This window comes from Equus quagga, chromosome 12, assembly GCF_021613505.1.
Source record: "Equus quagga isolate Etosha38 chromosome 12, UCLA_HA_Equagga_1.0, whole genome shotgun sequence".
In the NCBI taxonomy this organism is placed as follows: Eukaryota; Metazoa; Chordata; class Mammalia; order Perissodactyla; family Equidae; genus Equus; species Equus quagga.
The window spans coordinates 100270551-100283116 of record NC_060278.1 but is presented as its reverse complement, the minus strand read 5'-3'; the positions used below and the strand labels follow the sequence as shown (position 1 = coordinate 100283116).

At 60.0% G+C, this 12566-nt stretch overlaps 1 long non-coding RNA gene across 3 annotated transcripts; it reads right to left on the bottom strand.

The window, feature by feature from the left end:
- Nucleotides 1-1366: 1366 nt before the first annotated feature.
- Nucleotides 1367-12566, bottom strand: LOC124249023 (uncharacterized). Of its 3 annotated transcripts, XR_006891227.1 has the most exons (4): nucleotides 12487-12566; nucleotides 7204-9896; nucleotides 6749-6811; nucleotides 1367-4514 (listed from the first exon to the last, which is right to left on the bottom strand). It is a non-coding gene; the product is annotated as an uncharacterized LOC124249023 (long non-coding RNA). The 3 variants fall into 3 exon arrangements; XR_006891225.1 differs by having other exon boundaries at nucleotides 1367-3639; nucleotides 4379-9896; XR_006891226.1 differs by having other exon boundaries at nucleotides 6749-9896.

Sequence of the window (12566 nt, the reverse complement as noted above, 5' to 3'; positions counted from 1 at the left end):
GGCTCCACTTCCTCCCTGCAACCAGAGGGATCCTTCCAATCACATTTCTCCTCTGCTCCACATGGCCGCAGCTCCCCACTGTCCCCAGAACACAGTCCCCACAAGGGGACTGCGCACATCCCCAGCCTCCTCTTGCACCATCCTCCCTTCCCCCTCTGCCCTCCAGCCTGAACGACCTCCAGGCCTCCAAGCGTTCCGTCCACCCTGCCTCAGGTCCTTTGCACATGCTGCTCCTTTTGCCCAGAGTGTCCTTCCTCCCACTATTCTGCCTGAGCTAACTCCTCCTCCTGTGGGGGATCATCCGGGGCTCCCTAGGGCGGCCAGACATGGCTCACTTCCCCGTCACAGCGCCTGCTGAAGGGACATGTCAGAGTCCCCGGCTAGGCTGGGAGCACGCAGGGGAAGGAACGAGGTCTGAACATCTCTCTCCTGAAGACAAGAGGGTGTCTGGGCAGGGAGGCAGCGGATACAACGAGTGTGTCGGGCGAGTTGAGGTGGTGGCGTCACGTCGAGACGAGTGGAGCTAAACCAGGCCGAGAGGAGTGAAGCTGAGTTGAGACGACAGGGAGCCGAGCTAAAAGAGCCCGAGACTGAGCGGGACCAGCTTGGGATGAGTCGAAGAGGGGGCTTGAGGCGAGCTGGGGTGGAGTGAACTCGGTTGAACTGCGTTGAAGTGAGTTAAGTTGAGCTGAGTTGGGTTGACTTGGGTTAAATCACGCTGAGTTGAGTTTTAAACTGAACTGAGGTGCGTAGAGCGGAGGTAAACCGAGTTAACGGGACCAAGATGAGTGCAGTCGAGATGCAGGAACTGAGTTGAGTTGAACTGAATTTGAGTGAGTTGAGTTTTGTTATGTTGAGTTGAGGAGTTGAGTCAAACCCAGTTTAGGTGAGTTTTAAACAAAGTTGGGTTAAACCAGAGTTTCCCAACTTTCTTTTTATTGTTGCCCCCTAAGGAGCATTTGTAGACATTTTTTTCCTAGTTCCCTCCCTATGAAATTGTAATGCCACAGATTTACTGTATGTCTGTTTCTGTTTTGTATGTATATCTGGGCTTTATACATTAAAAAAGGTAAATTTTTTCACCCCAGAAGCATCGATTTCCACCCTCTTGGGGGCAATCTAGCACCCATCACTCCGCCCATCACACCACCCATCGTCCCTGAGAATGTGTAAGTTAGGCTGAGCTGAGGCGAGCAGAGCCGCACCTCTTCAGAGTGGCTCGGTCTTGTCTTCCTGGAGGAAGGGTCTCTGATGCGGGTGGAGCCCACGCAAGGCTGAGGCCGAGGCCAGGCCAACCTCAGCTCCCGTGCCGCTTCCACCAGGCACCGCTCCCTGCAGCCCTGTTTCCTCACCTGTGAGACGGAGAGAGAACAACAGAAGGAGCGACAGACGCACAGGCGCGGGAGCAGGGATGAGCCCGCGTGCGGAGTTTGGCGGAGGGCGGCCCTTGGTGGGACGTGGAATCTGCGCACAGAGCCGGGCGTTCTCAGACGCCCGGAGGAGATCCAGACTCTGGACAGAAAACATGGCCCAAAGGGCTGGATAGTGACAAACGAGAAACAGCAGAGTGCCCTGGGGCCGGGTCGGGGAGGAGACAGACCCGGCCGGGCCTGGGGGCGCTGCCCGCTGCCCCAAGACCCCGAGCCAGCGCCATATCCACAGAGCCACTCCTGTCCCCAGCCCGGGACAGGGGCCCTGGGAACGGCCTGTGGACCCCGGGACCCAGTGCCAAGTCGCGGCTGTCACTCCTCTCCTTAACCCTAGAAAGCTTCTGTCAGCATGCACGGTGGCCCTGAGGGCCCAGCGGGACGTCCCCCAGCAGGGCGCACACCCAGGGACCCCCTGACAGAGAGGTAGGCTCGGGAGCCAAGCAGATGGAGGGCCCGGCCTCCAGCTGGCGACCTCACCTCTCTGAGCCTCAGCTTCCTCGCCGCAACAGTGGGAGCACCACCCCACCTCACAGGGAAGGAAGTCACCAGGGGGGCCTCACACCGTCATCGGGGACACAAGGTCCCGAGTTTAGTCCCACCGACCACGCACCTACTATGTGCCAGGCACCAGAACGGCACTTTCCGCCCACGGCCCCAAGGCCCACGGCAAGCTGGGCAGGCAGAGCTGGGATGCACCAGGCTGACACTCCAACCTGCTCTTACTCACAAGGCCACAAGGCCACAAGGCCGGGGGGACGCCAACCACTTCTTGAGCACCTACTGTGTGCCAGGCACTGTGCTGAGCATTTACAGGATTCACCCGCCTCATGCTCACAATGAACCCCATGAGGTCAAAACAGCTCCATTCCCAGGTGAGGAAAGCTGGGGCGCGGAGAGGGAGGGCCTCGAGGACCCAGAGGCGAGGAAAACTGAGACCTGCACCCAGGCCTGTCTGAAGCTGACATTCTAGAACTTTCCACCACACTGATAGTAAGAGTAAGAAGAGCAGCTGACCTGTATTAAGCGCTAGCTGTGTGCCCGGCCTGCTCCCGACACCTTGTCTACATCGTCTCACTTCCTCCACACCACCCTCTGCAAGGGGTGTTACGATCATTTTCTCATTTTCCAAACGAGGAAACCGAGGCTCAGAGAGAGATGTGAACTTGATCGGGGCCACACAGCGGGAAAGGGGCGAGCTGAGACTCGAGCCCAGGCGAGCTGGCCCAGTGCCCACGCCCTTCATCTCCCCTCTGCACCCCTGGCTCCTGACTCGCCTCCTCCAGGAAGCCTTCCCCAAGATGCCTCCCCCCGGCCCCCGCCATCAATGCACGCGCCCTCAGCCATCCACCGTGCACGCGCTTGCCATGGGCCGGAGCACCATTTGTCCCAGAATTCATCCTTTGGCGGCCACCCCCTCCACCAGCCTGGCCCCCGCGGGGGACCCTGGACCAGCCAGGGCCCTACCTGCCCCATGATGATTAAGTGGACCAACTGTGACCCGTGTCCCTGGACCAGGCCTCGCGCTGGTGACCTCAGCCGGGCGTGGTGAGGGTGGGAGGATGGGGAAGCGGTGGAGACATTCTGTGGGAGGATGGGGTCCCCCCGCCGCCCGCCCGTCCCTGGGAGGAGCTTTGGCAATCGGAGAAGGCAGTGGGCCCACCAAGAAAAGGAGGAAGAGAGCACAGGCCGAGGCAAGAGGCTCGTGGCCGGGGTGAATCAACACCCAGTGGGCGGCGGGGCCCGGAGGGTGGACTCCACAGAGCCGCCGGCCCAGGAGGGAGGCCAAAGGCGGGCAGAACTCAGTGGAGTGGGGAGGGGGCACACATTTCGAGCCCCTGTGTGCCAGCGGCCATTCGCCCAGAACTTCCCAACTCTGCCCAGCGGCCCTGCAGGGCAGGGGTCCACATCCCCATTTAATGTAGCGAGATACCCGAGATCAGAGAAGTAAAGTGACTTGCCCGGGGTCACACAGCATCTAAGTGGTGGAGCTGGTATTTGAACCAAGGTCCGTGGCCCAGAAAAGGGGTTAAAAGCACAGTCTTTGTCGTCGGACCTGGATTCCAGTCTGGGCTCCCACTTGTAACCATGTGGCCTTGCACACGGCACAGCTCCTCTCTGGGTCTCGGTTTCTCTGTCCGCACAACGGACGTGACAACACACCAATGTCAGAGATTGTCAGGTAGCATCTCTGAGCCAGCACAGAGCTTGTCTGAAATCAGAGAGGAGGAGTATCATGGGACAGGTAGTGTGGGCCCTATTTGAATGCCCCCATTGCTGGGGAGCTCAGTCTCTTACAGAATAGATTTTCCAGCCACAAACTTCTCCTTACTTTGAACTAAATAAGACCTGCCTTTCCCTGGGACCGTCCCAGGCTGGCCGTGGAGCCCCCCTGCCCCCCTCTCCTCCTCTGTAAAATGGAACCGCTGACCTTGCGCAGAGGGCTCGGTTACTTGACAACCGAGTCCTGGCCTCCTACTGTGTGCCAAGCATCGGTCTCGGCACTGGGGACACAGAAGGAAACAAGACCAACAAAGTCTGTGATCCTGTGGGGCTGATGCTTCACGGAGAGGACACAGACATCAAACATAAACTCTTCAAAAATATAATCACTAGATAATCTTTTGTTGGGGAAGTCTCAATACCAGGAGCATCCAAACAACAGAGAACATTTAGAATTTATTTTTCTGATCTTCCATTTTTTAAGTGACATCATTGTACAAATCAGATGATGCTCCTTCTTGCCTTAAAACCCTCCCATGGCTCCCACCGTCTTCAGGATCAAGTCTAGATGCCTTGGTACAGCCGACACGCTCCATGTGGTCCGGCCCCTGCGGACCTCTCTGATCCCCCAGCCCACTCCCCTGGAGCTGCCCAGGCACCCTCACTGTTCCTCCAACACCCCACGCTCTTCCAGTTCTCAGGGCCACCGTCCCTGCTGTTCCCTCCACCTGAAGCTGTTCCTCGCACTCTCCAGCTGGCCAACTCGTCCTCGGGACAGTCCCCCTCCTCGTCCCTGGGAGACGCATCTGGGCCCCGTCCAGCCTATCCGCTCGGCTGGCTCACTCGGCCTCCTTCTCCGGGCCCCTGCGAAAATCCACGCAGAACGGAAAGAAAAATAGCCAGGAAAGAGCGTGAGTCATTTGTTTACAGGCTAATTAATTACTAAGCTCGAAAACTTGATTTCCATTCTTCCTTTTTTTCCCCTCTCTGCCCTTTGAGAATGTTTGGAATCCACATTGTTTCCCAACGCAAAAGTATGTCAAGGTTATTTTTAGCAAACGCACATGACCGCCGGGACTGTTATTCACGCCCGCGTCAGTGGGGAGCCGGCCTCGGGGCCAGGCTGCTTCGTGCTGTTCAGCGGTGGCTCCTGGCAGGCGGGCAGGTCTGCAGGAGCCCTGACGGCCTTGGCGTCCATGGGGACCCAGGCCGGGTCCAGGGCTGAGGGCCCGGGGGCTCCAGGCCACAGTTCCTCCCCTGACCAGGGGCTGCGCTGCAGGAGGGGCGGGGCGTTCTCCCAAGCCAGGTGCACAAATGGCTTTTTCCTAGACTCGCCGGTGGGGACCTGGGACAGGTCTGCGGCTCGCCCCTCCACGCCTTGCCTTCAGAGGGCAGTGGGAGAAGCCTTCCTGATTCACCTTTGGTTCACCCAGGATGGAGCCGTCCTCGCGCTCTGTCTAGCTGACACCACTGCCCCCTCTGCTCACGCCCCCGTCCCCACCCCGCTCCCACCCTCCTCACTCCTCCCACCAGACGCCGCTCGCCCCCCTGCTCTCAGAAGGCCCAGGGCGCAGAGCGGGGGTCCCGGGGGCAGGCACGCTTGCCAGGGGCTTCCTTCCACGATGGCTGTGCCCCTGTCCTGGGACGGGCCCAGCCGCGGTGGGGAACCTACTTGCAGCTGCCTCACGGGGATAAGAAAGGACCTGTCTCAACAGACACTGTCACCCAGCGATAAAGGGGACAATACAGCTGTGGGGCAGAAGACCGTCACCCCCAGAAGGCTGGCTCTGTGATGGTCCCTCTGTGTCCCCAGTGCCTGGCACACGGTGGGTGCTCAGGAAGGACGTGCCCGCTGACGGTGACCTGAGCTCCAGGCTTACTGTGCATCATTGGTTGAGTCACTTGCCTTTTCTGAGCCTCCGTGTCCCTTCTTGCAAATGGCAACTGACCTCTAATCCTAGAGCGGAGGTGGCACCTTCAACTGCCCACGTGAGCCAGGTAGGGACACAACGTGAAATGGGGGGGGGGGCGACTGACGCCATGTCCCCTGTGTGGGGACAGCCACTCCTCAGCTCCAGCACACAGCACCTGTGAGCCCAGAGTCCCCGCATCTTCCAGAGATCCAGATGTTTGCAGACAGTGTCCTAATTTTTCAGTGTTGGCAGCTCATTTTGACTTTCAGCAAAAGAACCACATGGGCCAAACCCAACGCACCTGGAGGCCAACCTGGCCCATGCGCCACCGCCGGTTTAAGGCCTCGGTGGTGAGTGTTTGTGGCTCCCTAGGTCTCAGCAGGCCTGTCCCGCCCAGGCCTGGAACTGGGCAGGAGGGAGCTGGCAGCGCAGGCCTCAGCCCGCGTGGGAGCAGCTATTATCCCGGCTTAGGGGGCCGGGCCGACTCGCCTGCAGGCTGCGGGCATCGCCTGCCGCGCTGCACCTTCGCTTAATTAAGGAAGCCGATAAGCATCGAGGTGGAGCGTGGAGATAGGTCCAGAGTGAGTTAGCACACTGCGGCTGGTGACTGGATCTGCTGTGAGTGGCCCAGACAGGAGATCAGATTAGGACTCGGTGTGAGCCCAGGATGACCCCAGGTCCTCACGCTCAGGGCCCAGCGGCCCCTTTCTCGCCCTGACTCCGCAGGCCTCAGGGCCGGGCGCAGCGTCTCCTGGTACCTCCCTCCTGGCCACAACTGGCCCTGCAAATGGGCATGTGACACAAAGCTTGATCAGCCAGCCTCCAATACCCGCACAGGGTGCCAGGCCCCATGCTGGGCACCAGGGACAGCAGTGGAACCGAGGCAGATGAGGGCCGGTCCTCAGAGGGCTCCGGGTCTGGGGAGGAGGCTGATGAGAAGCAGGGGAACACAGCAGCCCAGCGCCGGGTGAGCGCGTCAGGGAGCTGGGCAGCACGGGCCACTCGACAGGGCAGCCAGGAGGACCCCCCAGCTGCGACCTGCAGGCCGCGGAGTGTGCCCATAGCACCGTCCGCACGCCACCAGCCGGAGAAGGGGGCTTGCGATTCACGGCAGCATGATCTGCACCAATGTCACCCCTCCTGCCACCCCTTCACGGATTCAGCACATCTCTGTGGAATACCTACTGTGTGCCAGGCCCAGGCTGAGCGCCGGGGGTCATCATGAACAAGACAGACAACAGGCCCTATCTAAGGAAGGAGAAAGACAAACAAATAAATAATGTATCACGTGGTGGAAGTCAAGAAGAAGGACTGGGGTGACAGCTAGCAGGGTAACCAGGGAAGGCCTCCAGGAGGCGGTGACCTTGAGATGAGACCTGAGTAAGGCAAGGGGCCCAGCTGTGCGGCAGAACTGGGGGAAGAGCCCGAAGGCCGAGGGAAGGGCAGTGAAAGGAGGTCAGCCCTGCCCAGTGCGACAGGGAGGCCCGTGTGGCGGGAATGCATGAGCCAGGGAGAGAACAGTGAGACAGGTGGAAAGGCCGGGGGCCGGAGCAGGCAGGGCCCTGTGCCCTCGGGAAGACTCGGAGACGGGAGCCATGGAGGGTTCTGGGCAGAGGGCCGAGAGCCGACTTAGGACCCACCTGGAAGCAACGGGCCCCTCGGCCACGCGTGGGGAGTGGGCCAAGCGGAGGAAGGTGGAGTCGTGAGGCCGCAGAAGGTGCTCTGACCCCCTGGTTGGAGGTGGAGGGGACCCTGGCTGGATTCTGATGTATCTTAAAGGGAGAGCCGACAGGACTTCCTGACCGATTCCTGGATGTGGGGCAAGAGAAGAGTCGACTCACCCGCGTCTGGGCCCGAGCACCCAGGAGGACGGACCTGCCCCTCCTGAGAGTGGTTGGCCGTGGGTGGACCCAGAGCGCGGTCCGGACCCTGCCCACTCCCCGAAGCCCCCTGCTGACCCCGACCCCAGCTCTCCAAGGCCAGCCGTGGAGGGCGAGAGTGAGGAGCTGGCCCCACCCAGGCCTCCGGGCAGGAAAGGGGCACCCAGGGCCTGGCCGCAGGATGACACAACACTTAATTTCTCCGCCGAGTTTTGCAATGGGCACCCTTTATTGACTGGCGGAGCGAGGGGATGTTGCAACCGCCCCAACGGGTGATCATGGCTGATGCCAGGCCAGGCCCCCGGCATCCTCTTGACCCACAAGGACTGAGTCCCAAACAGGCCAGCCTGGGCCTGGCCGTGATGGTGGCACGGCGGGCAGAGAGAGCGCTGGCCTCAGAGCCCACCCAGTTGAAAGCTCAGCTCCTCCACTGGGCTGGTGACCTTGGGCAAGTCACTTCCCTCTCTGGACCTCAACTCTTCCTCTGAAAAAACGGGAGCAATTAAAGGAATTATCCTTAAATTACTGTAAAACTGTTACCCAGCACACCATTTAATGATTATTGAGCACTTGCTGTGTGCCTGGCCCCGTGCTGAGCGCTTTCTGCACGTCATGTCATTTAATCCTCATGTCAACCTTTAAACTGTCATTTTCCTATTTTGCAAATGGGGAAACTGAGGCTCAGAGAGAGGAAGTGACTGGCCCCGGTCACCCAGCCTGTCAGGGGTGGAGCAGAGACTCGGGCTCAGGGTCTGACTCTGAACGCCGGCTCTCTTGTCAGGATGCCACCATGGCTGTCTCCTCCCCCGTAAAATGGGAATGACAGGCTACAGGGCGTTAAGCAGCGCCCCCCTCGTGGCTGGTGTCTGGCACCTGGGGGCACTCAGAACACAGTGGGCATTATTATTGTTAGCAGAATTGTCGTTACTGCCAGCACACCCCTAGGGTTTCCAGGCAGCCGGCATACCTCCCTCGCCCCGGCCCTGTCCCACTGGCCCTGTGGGGCACGGACGGGACACAAGCTTCAGACCCCTCCAGCACGTGTGCCCTGTCACCAGGGCCACGATTCCCACCACCACTCCAGGCCATTTATAGGCCAAAGGAGGCCACGGGGTCAATGACAATCCCAGAGTGATGGGTTTCCACGGGACAGTCCCGTGAAAGAGGGTCATTTACCCCATCCAGCAGAGGCGGACGCCAAGCCAGAGAGAAGGGGACAGGGACGTCACTCCCACCATGACGGGCCTGACTGTTCAAGGCACTGACGCAAGGCCTTCCTGGCAAAATGTCTGTCTCTCCCCGTCCCTGTCTCCCTCCTCCCTCTTTCCCTCCGCGTCTCTCGGCCTCTCCGCTGGGTCTCTGTCTCTCCCTCGGATCTCTGGCCCAGGCCCCTTTTCCGCACACACACCCTCGGCCGCCTACCTCCTCTCCGCTCCTGGCTCTATAAATATTTACTGAGGTGAAGGGGTCTGGCCACCTTCTGTGCTCAAAACCCTCACGCAGCCCCACCTCCCTTCCCACAGCCGCCACCCAAAGACCCCCCCCTCCCAGGAGGGAAGGCAGGTGGGGGTCCACAGCCTCAGGGATGCCGGGAACGCCGGCACAGGGGTCCACAACCCTGGCCCCAGCTGGATCCCCTCTTACTGGGGAGGGCAGACTCCACCCACGGCACCCTGAGGGCGAATGCTGATTGGCCCAAGTCAAACGTCACCCTCTCCCTCGCCTCGCAGCGATTGGCTGAGGCTGGACAAGGAATGCGACTATGGCAGCGAGGTGAGGAAGTCTGCCAAGGGACTTCTGGGAACAGTTTCTTCCTAAGGGGACACTTGAGGGCCTTTTCTTGCCTTGGCCATGGCTGTGTAAGGAAGAGATGGCAGGAGCTTTGGCAGCTGTCATGGAGCTATGAGGAGCTAGGCTGGGAGGAGATGGCAGAATCACCAGATGGGAAGAACCTGGGGCCTCAGTGATGCCCAGCCCCGACAACCTCCAATTCGCCCAGCCATTATTCATTCAGTCATTCAACAAGTATTTATTGACCACCTACTGTGCTAAGCGTTGTGTTGGGCACTGGGGACGCAGCCAGGAGCAGTCGATATGATCCCTGCCTTGTATTCTGGGGTAGAGGACAGACCTCAGACGCATAATCATCTGAGCAAGTGTCAAACAACGGCCACAATGAGGCCTGCGAGGAGAGCTCCCTGGAGATGAGACCAGAAGCGGAGCCGGGGAGGCGTCCCTGGGGCTGTGTCTCAGGCCCGGGTGCCCAGCAGAGCCTGAAACGAAGGCTGGAATGCAGGTGACTCACTGAGGAATGCTTACGGAGAAAAGGAGAGAGCGATGCAGGGCAGGGCCTGGGCCAGGGCTAAGCTAGGATGTGTCTCAGCGGCGTCCAGCTTCAGCCTGACCCCACGGGGAGCTCTGGCATGTGAATGGCGCTGCGGAGTTGATCCCACCTGGAACCAAGAGGGTGGAGGTTTGTTCCCCTGATTTAATCTGTCATTGGCTGTGTCTGCCTCTGATGTGGGGGTGAGAGGACCTCCAGGATGAGGCAGTCCTGTTCAGTGAGGCAACTCTCCAGAAAAGGGCTCCAGCCAGGAGCACTGAGCTGCCGACACTGCATGGCAGCTGGGAGCTGGGAGCTGGGTGCAGGGTCCAGTGTAAGGGAATCTGAGTGGGTCACCACAGCACCCACCACAGGAGGTCCCCCTCCTCTGAGATCTGGGCACTGACTAAGTGAAGAGGAGAGAGGAAAGCATTCTAGTAGAAGAAACAGCATGTACAAAGGCCCTGAGGCAGGCATGAGTCAGACTCACTGAAAGGAAACCAAAGCAGCATTAACAGAGGGAATGAGGGAGAGAGTGGGGGTGGTTAGGAGAGAGGGCAGCCATCTTGCAGCACCTGCAGGCCATGATTCAGAGGTGAATCCATATTCTGAGGGCGGTGTGTGTCAGGGGAGACTGCTGAGCCAGGTGGGATGGCGATCCTGCTCACACCATGTAAAGCTCCATCTGGCAGCGCATGGAAAGTCGACATGGGGCTGAGACTAGGAACAGGAGACCACCTGGAGGCTGTTGAGATCGTGCAGGTGGATCCCAAGCCTGAGCGGTGGGGAGGGAGGGTGCTGGGAAGGGCCAGGGCCAGGCAAGGCTTCAGGAGGTGACGACAGCGGCAGTTATCGATCACTCCCCGTGAGTCAGGCGCGGCTCCAAGCCCGTCACAGACAGTAACTTATTTAAGCTCATCCGTGTGAAGGAAGAACTTATTACCCCTGCTTCACAATGAGGAAACTGAGGCATGGTGGGATCGACACCCTAGAAATGGCTCAAACCCTCACTTGCCAGAACTTTCTGTCCCGCCCCACTGTGCCCCAGGACACTTGTAAACCTCAGGCATCCAGGGCACCTTGGGGCAGGTCAGGCACCTGGACCCCCTCCACCCCCAGATGGGGACATGTGGGAATCCACCATGTCACCAGTCACTTTCTCATTTCTCCCTCCTGGAGACATCAGTGTGGTTATCATGTCAAGGTCCCCAGCCACAGACCCCATTTCCACCCAGTTCCTCGTGCTCTCCTCTGGGGCGGGACCCTACCCCCGACCCCGTGTGACCCAGCAACCCAGAGGCAGGCAGGGACTTGCCCGAGGCCACCCTTCATGTCCCAGGCGCAGGTGCCTGCAGCTGAGGCGAGGTCACCGGGGCCTGTGCTGTTATCTGTGGCCGGAGGCAAGGGGCCCGGTGGGACACCTAGGGCCAGTGATACCGTGGCCTGTGGTCCCGGGCTCCGTGAGGACAGGCGGGCCATGACCAGCCCGGAGATTATCGAGAGCAGATTCTGGCCAGTGATTCATTACGACATCACAGCCATGGCTGCCCCGCAGGGTCTGCAGACTCTGAGGCAGGATCTTCCGGGACTGGGACCGGGGGAGGGGTGGGGATGGTGCAGGGAGACCCCGGGTCAGCAGAAGGCCCTTCCTCGGAGGCATCCACACCGCAAAAAATGTCTGGGCCACTTCGTGATGGTCACTGGCTCACTCGTGGAGCCCGGGCTGTGCATCAGGCCCTGTGGGACACAGTGGTGACCAGCAGACCTGGTGCCTGTCCTCAGGGAGCTGACACTTGTGTGGAGGAAGCAGGCAGTGAATAAGGAATCCCATTAAGAGAATGGAGAATGCAGAGTGCTGGGAAGGAGAGGTTCACGGGGCTGCAGGGGTGTGTACCAGGGAGGCCTCCCCACTGCGGGGACTTTGAGCTGAGGCCTAAAAGATGCACAGGGGAGGGCTCTGGGAGGAGGTGGAGGAAGAGCATATGGGAGGGGTTACAGCATATGCAAAGGTCCTGCGGTAGGCCAAGTGCGGAATGCTTGGAGGTAAAAGGGCAGAAAGGGAGGGCCAGAGTGATGAGGTAGGAGCAAGAACAGATCAGCAGGTCCCCCTAGGCCGAGGTAAGGAGCTAGGATTTTAGCTTACAGGCCATGGGGAGCCATGGAAGGCTTTCGGCAGAGGCTGACGTAGAATTGATCAGACTGGAGTCCAGTGCATCAGCTACACAGGGTGGCCTGGAGGGGCCTGAGTGACTACAGGTTCTAAGACCTGAGAGTCGAGGCCTCCTGGGTCTCCCCCTTTCCAATAGTCAGCACCCCAGTAGTCAACAGGCAGAGGCCTGGCTGGGCAATCCCAGGCACACCATGGCCCCCGGCTGCCCACCCTCACCTGGACCTCCCAGGGAACATTCCAAGCAGCGATTATCTTAGTTCTGAGCACTAATTAGCCCGGTTCCACCTCAGGCCTTCCTAGCTCTGCTCCGAGGGGGCCCCAGGGAGGCCGCCTCTGGGTCCGAGATCCTGAGGAGCCACTGCAGGGGCAAGAAGTCAGGAGCCTGAGCTGGCTCCTAGGTCCACTCAGAACTGTAGCTGCCACCCGGAGGTGTGGGACACGCCCTGCTGGGGACGCCTCCCGCACCCTCTGCCCCCACCCCCGCCCCTCCCCGGCGTTCCTGCCCCTAGCCACTACCCGCCCCCCTCCCCAGGAGCTCACTGCCTCCTACCCTGCTCTGGTCTCTGCTTCTCTCAGCCTGAATCCGGCTCCGTGTGTGTCTCTCTTTCTCTTCCCCTCTCTCGGTCCTTG